This window comes from Moschus berezovskii, chromosome 12, assembly GCF_049115385.1.
Source record: "Moschus berezovskii isolate FMDL1 chromosome 12, NW_MosBer_1.0, whole genome shotgun sequence".
NCBI lineage: Eukaryota > Metazoa > Chordata > Mammalia > Artiodactyla > Moschidae > Moschus > Moschus berezovskii.
This window is the reverse complement of record NC_142471.1, coordinates 1,826,483-1,836,460: the sequence shown is the minus strand read 5'-3', so window position 1 is coordinate 1,836,460 and position 9,978 is coordinate 1,826,483. Positions and strand designations below refer to the sequence as shown.

General features: G+C 46.7%; 1 long non-coding RNA gene across 1 annotated transcript; it reads right to left on the bottom strand.

Moving 5' to 3' along the window:
* Positions 1-2,681: 2,681 nt before the first annotated feature.
* LOC129555898 (uncharacterized) lies at positions 2,682-9,876 on the bottom strand. The gene is made up of 3 exons (XR_008685847.2): positions 9,319-9,876; positions 9,148-9,239; positions 2,682-3,259 (listed from the first exon to the last, which is right to left on the bottom strand). It is a non-coding gene; the product is annotated as an uncharacterized LOC129555898 (long non-coding RNA).
* Positions 9,877-9,978: the final 102 nt, after the last annotated feature.

The window sequence follows — 9,978 nt, the reverse complement described above, 5'->3', positions numbered from 1 at the left end:
TTTTAAATTTCCCATAAATCAACAAGTTTAAGATTAAGTTCATTATATTAATTTAATCCAAATTAATAAAGAGCTTCTGAGTTTTATTCCAGTCATTCCTCAATCAACAGCTTTTTAATTATTGAAGGTATGTGACCAGTACTGTTTTAGGTATGAGGACAGAACAGGAAATAAGATGAATATATCCCCCTCCTTTACAGAGCTTACAGCCTAGAGGACAGCAGACAATATATTCAGTTCAGTTCAGTCACTCAGTCGTCTTGGACTCTCTGCAACCCCATGAATCACAGCACACCAGGCCTCCCTGTCCATCACCAACTCCCGGAGTTCACTCAAACCCATGTCCACAGAGTCGGTGATGCCATCCAGCCATCTCATTCTCAGTTGTCCCCTTCTCCCGCCCCCAACCTTTCCCAGCATCAGAGTGTTTTCCAGTGAGTCAACTCGTCGCATGAGGGGGCCAAAGTATTGCAGTTTCAGCTTTAGCATCAGTCCTTCCAATGAACACCCAGGACTGATCTCTTTTAGAATGGACTGGTTCAATCTCCTTGCAGTCCAAGGAACTCTCAAGAGTCTTCTCCAACACCACAGTTCAAAAGCATCAATTCTTCGGCGATCAGCTTTCTTCACAGTCCAACTCTCACATCCATACATGACCACAGGAAAAACCATAGCCTTGACTAGACGGACCTTGGTTGGCAAAGTAATGTCTCTGCTTTTTAATATGCCATCTAGGTTGTTCATAACTTTTCTTCCAAGCAGTAAGCATCTTTTAATTTCGTGGCTGCAATCAGCATCTGCAGTGATTTTGGAGCCCAAAAAAATAAAGTCTGACACTGTTTCCACTGTTTCTCCATCTATTTCCCATGAAGTGATGGGACCAGATGCCATGATCTTTGTTTTCTGAATGTTGAGCTTCAAGCCAACCTTTTCACTCTCCTCTTTCACTTTCATCAAGAGGCTTTTTAGTTCCTTTTCACTTTCTGCCATAAGGGTAGTGTCATCTGCATATCTGAGGTTATTGAGATTTCTCCCAGCAATCTTGATTCCAGCTTGTGCTTCTTCCAGCCCAGCGTTCCTCATGATGTACTCTGCATAGAAGTTAAATAAGCAGGGTGACAATAGACAGCCTTGACGTACTCCTTTTCCTATTTGGAACCAGTCTGCTGTTCCATGTCCAGTTCTCACTGTTGCTTCCTGACCTGCATACAGGTTTCTCAAGAGGCAGGTCAGGTGGTCTGGTATTCCCATCTCTTTCAGAATGTTCCACAGTTTATTGTGATCCACACAGTCAAAGGCTTTGGCATAGTCAATGAAGCAGAAATAGATGGTTTCCTGGAACTCTCTTGCTTTCTCCATGATCCAGCGGATGTTGGCAATTTGATCTCTGGTGCCTCTGCCTTTTCTAAAACCTGCTTTAACGTCTGGGAGTTCACGGTTCACGTATTGCTGAAGCCTGGCTTGGAGAGTTTTGAGCATGACTTTACTAGCGTGTGAGATAGATGAGTGCAATTGTGTGGTAGTTTGACCATTCTTTGGCATTGCCTTTCTTTGGGATTGGAATGAAGACTGACCTTTTCCAGTCCTCTGGCCACTGCTGAGTTTTCCAAATTTGCTGGCATATTGAGTGCAGCACTTTCACAGCATCATCTTTCAAGATTTGAAATAGCTCAACTGGAATTCCATCACCTCCACTAGCTTTGTTCGTAGTGATGCTTTCTAAGGCCCACTTGACTTCACATTCTAAGATGTCTGGCTCTAGGTCAGTGATCACATTATCGTGACTATCTTGGTCGTGAAGATCTTTTTTGTACAGTTCTTCTGTGTATTCTTGCCACCTCTTCTTAATATCTTCTGCTTCTGTTAGGTCCATACCATTTCTGTCCTTTATCGAGCCCATCCTTGCATGAAATGTTCCCTTGGAATCTCTAATTTTCTTGAAGAGATCTCTTGTTTTTCTTATTCTATTGTTTTCCTCTATTTCTTTGCATTGATCACTGAGGAAGGCTTTCTTATCTCTCCTTGCTATTCTTTGGAACTCTGCATTCAGATGCTTATATCTTTCCTTTTCTCCTTTGCTTTTCGCTTCTCTTCTTTTCACAGCTATTTGTAAGGCCTCCTCAGACAGCCATTTCGCTTTTTTGCATTTCTTTTCCATGGGGATGGTCTTGGTCCCTGTCTCCCGTACAATGTCACGAACCTCCGTCCAGAGTTCATCAGGCACTCTATCTATCAGATATAGTCCCTTAAATCTATTTCTCACTTCCACTGTATAATCATAAGGGATTTGATTGAGGTCATATCTGAATGGTCTAGTGGTTTTCCCTACTTTCTTCAATTTAAGTCTGAATTTGGCAGTAAGGAGTTCATGATCTGAGCCACAGTCAGCTCCTGGTCTTGTTTTTGCTAACTGTATGCACCTTCTCCATCTTTGGCTACAAAGAATATAATCAATCTGATTTCGGTGTTGACCATCTGGTGATGTCCATGTGTAGAGTCTTCTCTTGTGTTGTTGGAAGAGGGTGTTTGCTATGACCAGTGCATTCTCTTGACAAAACTCTATTAGCCTTTGCCCTGCTTCATTCCGTGCTCCAAGGCCAAATTTGCCTGTTACTCCAGGTGTTTCTTGACTTCCAACTTTTGCATTCCAGTCCCCTATAATGAAAAGGACATCTTTTCTGGGTGTTAGTTCTAAAAGGTCTTGTAGGTCTTCATAGACCCACTCCAGTGTTCTTGCCTGGAGAATCCCAGGGACGGGGGAGCCTGGTGGGCTGCCGTCTATGGGGTCGCATAGAGTCGGACACGACTAAAGTGACTTAGCAGCAGGTCTTCATAGAACCGTTCAACTTCGGCTTCTTCAGCATTACTGGTTGGGGCATAGGCTTTGATTACTGTAATATTGAATGGTTTGCCTTGGAAACAAACAGAGATCATTCTGTCGTTTTTAAGATTGCATCCAAGTACTTCTTTTTGGACTCTTTTGTTGACCATGATGGCTACTCCATTTCTTCTAAGGGATTCCTGTCCACAGTAGTAATAGATATAATGGTCATCTGAGTTAAATTCACCCATTCCAGTCCATTTTAATTCACTGATTCCTAGAATGTCTATGTAAGCTGCCCCAAGTCCAATAGGCGGTGGCTGCGTGGGTGCAGGAGGGCTGAGAGGAGCTACTCCACATTCAAGGTCAGGAGGGGCGGCCTTAAGGAGATACCCCTCATCCAAGGTAAGGTGCAGCGGCTGCGCTTTCTTGGAGCAGCTGTGAAGAGATATCCCAGCACAAGGTAAGAGAAACCCAAATAAGACAGTAGGTATTGCGAGGGGGCATCAGAGGGCAGACACACTGAAATCATAATCACAGGAAACTAGTTGATCTGATCACATGGACCACAGCCGAATGTGGTCCACTGGAGAAGGGAATGGCAAACCACTTCAGTATACTTGCCTTGAGAACCCCATGAACAGTATCAAAGGGCAAAATGATAGGATACTGAATGAGGAATTCCCCAGGTCGGTAGGTGCCCAGTATGCTACTGGAGATCAGTGGAGAAATAACTCTAGAAGGAATGAAGGGACAGAGCAAAAGCAAAACCAATACCCAGTTGTGGATGTGACCGGTGATAGAAGCAAGGTCCAGTGATGTAAAGAGCAATATTGCATAGGAACCTGGAATGTTAGGTCCATGAATCAAGGCAAATTGGAAGTGGTCAAACAGGAGACAATATATTAATACTAATAAATGATGCACAGGGTAAATGCTGCGGTTGTGGGGGAGGGCAAAGTAGGAGATGTGTGAACAACTGGGGAGTGGAGGAATCACTATTTATATCTGCAAGTGAAGGCCTGAAGCTGAGGTGACATATAAGCAGAAAACATGAAAGTTCTGGAGGTATAAGCATGGAGACGTCTGGGGCAAGAGCATTGCAGGCAAAGAACATGTGCAAAGGCCCTGAAGCCAGAGAATGCCTGGTGTATTCAAGACACAATAAGAAGGCCTGTATGATCAGACCCAAGAGACTACTTGTGGGGGTGGGGGTGGGAGGAGAGCATCAGAGGAGAGGCAGACACAGAGCCCTGGCAAGTGGTGTGAGAGGAAGGGTTCTGAGTAGAGCACGATCGCCCTCCTAACCCCACCATTATCAGCTGCTCTAAAGGATTGTTCTTTATGTATTGCTTCAGTTCAGTTCACTCAGTCGTGTCCAACTCTTTGCAACCCCATGGACTGCAACACGCCAGGCCTCCCTGTCCATCGCCAATTTCCAGAGTTTACTCAAACTCATGCCCATTGAGTCAGTGATGCCATCGAACCATCCCATCCTCTGTCATCCCCTTCTATTCCCGCCTTCAGTCTTTCCCAGCATCAGGGTCTTTTCCAGTGAGTCACCTCTTCGCATGAGGTGGCCCAAGTATTGGAGTTTCAGCTTTAGCATCAGTCCTTCCACTGAACACCCAGGACTGATCTCCTCTAGGATGGAGTGGTTGGATCTCCTTGCAGTCCAAGGGACTCAAGAGTCTTCTCCAACACCACAGTTCAAAAGCATCAATTCTTCGGTGCTCAGCTTTCTTTATGGTCCAACTCTCACATCCTTACATGACTACTGGAAAAACCATAGCTTTGACTAGACGGACCTTTGTTGGCAAAGTAATGTTTCTGCTTTTTAATAAGCTGTATGTTTTGCTTATCTACATTTTAATAGACTTGCTCCAGCAGCTGTATAGAAAGTAGAAGGCAGGGAGGTTGGGAGAGATGCAGGGAGTCTGGTAAGGAGCAGAGGGCAGATGGGGAGGGGCAGCACAGATGATAAAGCTGGAGCCCAGGAGACTTGCTGAGGGTCAAATGCAGGCGGGCGTGACAGTGGAGCCGAGGACTGCGAGGGTCTGTCCTGGGCAAACGGCCGTGTGCAGAGACAGGAAAGCCCACAGAGGGCACGGGTTTGCTGAGAACTGTGATGTTTGGGCTTTATTTTGTGGGTATTAAGAAACCTCATATGTGTTTAGGTGAGAGATATCAAGTAAGTGATTGTATACAGAAGGCAAGAGGAAGATCTGGAAGGATCAACTTGACAAGATATTTAAAGCCCTGCGACCGGATGAGATCAACTAATGAGGAGGCGAGTCAGGATAAGGGACCAAGTACTGAACATGGTACACACACACCAAGACCCACTTCCAGAGATGAAACTACCATGTCGGAAACAGAAAATACCTGGATGGGACAGCAGAGGAAACACTGCGAGAAAGATGAGTGACTCTAAAGACAGGGCAGCAGAAGTTACCCAAAACGAAGCACAGAAAGAAAGACTGACCAGGGATGAACGGAGTAGCCATTAACTGGAGCAAACGCAAATATACGTGTGGTCGAGTCATCAGTGCAGAAGGAGGAGGGGCAGAAAGAATATCTGAAGAAATAATGGCTGAAAAGCTTCCAAATCTGATAAAAACCAGAAACTCAAACACACACACACCCCTAAAGAAGTTTAAGGAAAGTGGAGGACAAAAGCCATGAAGAAAACCACACCAAAGCACACTGCAGCACATCATAATCAAAGTGCTTAAACCAGAAATGAAGATCAAATCTTAAGTACTGGCAGAGATAAAAGACACCTTGCCTACAAAGGTATGAAGATAAGATGACAGCAGACTTCTGACCAGAAACAACATTTTAATAGGGGGGAAACACATTAATTTAGAAATCAAAATTTATCAAAAATATTCAAAAACAGAGATGAAATAAAGACCGTTTTAGATATACGTAAGCTGAAAGAATCCATCTCCAGCAGATCTGTGCTTCACTGGGAAAGCCCCGCAGGCAAAAGGGGAATCACAGCACTGGAGATCTGCATTCTCACTGGGGAATCCTAGATATGCTACCTATGGGCTCAGTAAGAAATGCTTGCTTTTATTGTTCAACAAGGAATTTGCTGGGAAATGTGGTAAAACATACAGTGGAATATATAGGAAGGAGATTCTGATATGTGCTACAAGATGAATGAGCCTGGAAGACATGATGCTCCGTGAAATAAGCCAGTCACAAAAGGACAAATGTGCGCTTGTATTCACATGATGCAGTCAAATCTGTAGACAGAGAAATGGAATGGTCACTGTCTGGGGTAAGGGGTGAGGAGAATGGGAGTCAGTGTTTAATGGGTGCAGCTGCATGTTTGCAAGATGGAAAGAATGTTGTGAATGGAGGGTGTCATGGCTGAACACTGTGAATAGAGGCGACCCTTGAACACGGCAGGTCTGAACTGCGTGGGTCTACATATATACGGGTTTTTTCAATAAATATACAGTGGACCCTCCATATGCATGGGTTTCGCATCCACAGATTCCACCAAGCACTGACTGAGATTTTCCTCTGAGGTTGGTGGAGTCTGTGGCTGCAGAACCACAGAAACAGAGGCCCAACTGCACCAGGTCATTTCATCCACAGGACCTGCGCACCCGCGGGCCTGGGCCTCCACAGGGGCTGCTGAGACCAGGCCCCACAGAAACAGAGGGCCAACTGTACCATGTCACTTCATCCACAGGACCTGAGCATCCGCAGGTCTGGGCCTCCACAGGGCCTGCTGAGACCAGGCCCCACACGCACAGAGGGCCAACTGCACCACATCATTTCACCCACAGGACCTGCGCATCCGCGGGCCTGGGCCTCCACAGGGGCTGCTGAGACCAGGTCCCCACAGGCAGAGGGCCAACTGCACCACATCATTTCATCCACAGGACCTGCACACCCGCGGGCCTGGGCCTCCACAGGGGCTGCTCAGACCAGTCCCCACAGGCATAGAGGGCCAACGGCACCACGTCACTTCATCCACAGGACCTGCGCACCCGCAGGCCTGGGCCTCCACAGGGGCTGCTCAGACCAGTCCCCACAGGCACAGAGTGTCAAGTGCACCACGTCACTTCATCCACAGGACCTGCGCACCCGCGGGCCTGGGCCTCCACAGGGGCTGCTCAGACCAGTCCCCACAGGCATAGAGGGCCAACGGCACCACGTCACTTCATCCACAGGACCTGCGTACCCGCGGGCCTGGGCCTCCACAGGGGCTGCTGAGACTAGGCCCCCACAGGCACAGAGGGCCTGAATGACTCGACTGTGCTCTTCAAGTCAGAAGGTTGAGATGGTCAGTTTCATGAGAGGAACTTTATCACAGCTGTAAAAAGAGAGTAAACTGGCTGCTTAAAGCAAAAACAGTAAAAACATATGTGGGGCGTATAAGAAACGTGAGGACAGAAGATGCACAGCACAGTGGGTGGAGAAGCTAGGGGTGCGCTGCTGGGAATGGAAAGTGGACTTGATGAGGTCAAGAATTTACTATCAAGTTGTTCTTTTCAGAAAATTTTTTGTTTATTTTTGGCTGCGCTGGGTCTTTGTTGCTACACAGACTTTTTCTCTAGTTGCAGCAAGTAGGGGCTACTCTCCAGCAGCGGTGTGAGGGCTGCTCAGTGCGGTGGCCTCTCCTGTTGCAGAGCAAGGGCTTTAGCGTGCTCTGGCCTCATTAGCTGTGGCTCCCGAGCTCTAGAGCACAAGCTCAAAAGTTGCGGCACAAAGGCCCAGCTGCTCCTTGGCATGTGGGATCCTCCCAGAACTGGGCCTCAACCTGTGGCTCCTCTATTGCCAGGCGGACTCTTTAACACTAAGCTACCAGTGAAGCCCCAAGTGAAGTGAAGTGATTGTTGCTCAGTCATGCCTGACTCTTGGTGACTCCACGGACTGTAGCCCACCAAGCTCCTCTGTCCATGGGATTCTCTAGGCAAGAATACTGGAGTGGGTAGCCATTCCTTTCTCCAGGGGATTTTTCCAACCCAGGGATCAAACCCATGGCTCCTGCATTGCAGGCAGATTCTTCATCTGAGCCACCAGGGAAGCCCCAAGACCTAAAACAACCACTAAACAATCACTAAAGACCCTAAAACAACCAGGAACATAATCTCACAAGTACTTGTTCCTAATAAGCAAAAAGCAGATGAAACAGAATCATTAAAAAATGCCTCTGTCCACCTTAAAGGCTTGGAAGCAGGGATATCCAAGTAGCAGTGACAACAGGTATACACAGATACCAAAAATTATTGATGTGTATAGCTGAAATAACAGCTATACTTCAGTGCAATTGTTCAAAATAAAAGCAGAATGAGCTGCCTGCACAGGTGAGAGCCCCCAGGGATGGCAGTGGCAGGGGAGGGCAGGGAAACGTCTCTCCACAACCCTCTTCTCTCCTCCTGGAGCAAGAATGACATTGTGCTCTCTGCCTGAGCTGTAACCACATCACTTGCTTTGGCCTGTAAGATGTCAATGAAAGTGATTCTGTCAGCTCCCAACTGGTCCTCACAAGCTAATCATGTGGCGCCATGTCCTTCTTCTGCCCCAGAGATGGTAGAAGTACCTGTGCAGCTGAGCCTTGGGTCAGCCTGGGTCTGCCAACAGCATGCAGCATCCCTGCCAGGACCAGGCAGGATAAGGCAGAGACGGCCTTCACAGACGTGCTGGGGCCTCTCTGTTACTACAGATGACTTAGCCCATGCTGACTGAATACCCCCTGACACCACACATATCCCATTACAGAGGTAGTCCTGTTTGGCCCTAGAAGGTAAACCAGTCCAGCAGCTTCTGCGGTCTCCTCCACCTTAAAAATATGAGCTATATATCACAGGCGTCACCAGCCTGAGGGTTTAACTAAGGGACCTTTTCAAGACTTCACCAACCTGTGCAGAACTTGGCACCTTCTCACAGTATCATCCAGATACTTCTGAGTCCCCAAACACGCAAACACAATTGGCTCCTGTTCTTCGCCTCCAGTTACCAAGGAAAGTCACTGCGACACAGACCGTGACCAGTGTCTCCCGCCAAGCCTGGCGCTGCCAAGATGCCACGTCCTTTTGTTCCCAGTGTCACCGCTCCCTGAAATGTCAGGGTCAAGCAGCATTCTCATCCCTAGATCTTTCTAAGTTCCCTTCCAGGGCACTAGGCCACTGTTTCAGGTCCGGCCCTGTGCCTAGGAGCCCATCTCCCACCATCCCCACCCATGTGGGTGTCTGCAAGTCCTAGGGAACAGGACTTTTTGGGAGCCTGGCAGTCTCCAAAGCTCCTAATTGCTTGTTAAATGTGAGGCACGTCAAGGAACAAAAAGGAAAGTGCCCACTGACCTGAGGAGGAGGCAGTATCTATTTTGGAAGAAATCCTCCTTTCATTTCCCTCAGAAGTATCTCCAACGTGCCTTGGCTTATGGAAGCCTTCCCTGAGGAGAAAGGAGAAAACAGCTGAAGAAAACACAAATTAATTTTGTGGTAGTTTCCCTTACACACAATCATCAGTACCTCAGAATCAAAACAGTCTCCAAGAACACTTAGAAGAAACGTATTTTCTCTCGAAGATTCAAAAGTTGCTGAGATGCAAATCACCTTTCACATTATTATACAAGGAAGCCTGGCTCCTTCAAACCTCAGTTCTTGAGTATTCCCCCTTCCAGTTGCGATGTTTGGCTTTATATTTACAAACTAAAGCAAAGATGGCTTCTCCGGGTGGTTTTTCCAAAACAATCTTTCCTGAAGGCCCATCTAAGTATTCGTCTTCTAAGGAAAACTGCTCTCAGTTTTTAAACAGTCATTTAATTTTTATTTCTATCACCCTGTCCAGGTTTCACAATTCATCAGGTCCAGTTTCAATAACTCATTGATTTCTTTCTGATTATCCACAGAAGTTCCTGACAAGAACACATAGATGTAAAGAATGGATCACTATCTTTCTTCTGAAATAGCTCTAATCAGAATAAGACTACTATACTCAGGAGCGTAGATTAAACTTAACCTGAAGAAAGCAACAATGTGTTCCAGCCACTGAACCAGGGATATATACAAAATAATCCTAGAGAATTACAGTTCCTACCACATTTCTCGGAGGCGGGGGTGGGGACGCTGGAAGGGCTCCTCTGTGATGTAGAAGCAGAGTATCTATTTTCTAGGAGAATCAGAGAGAGG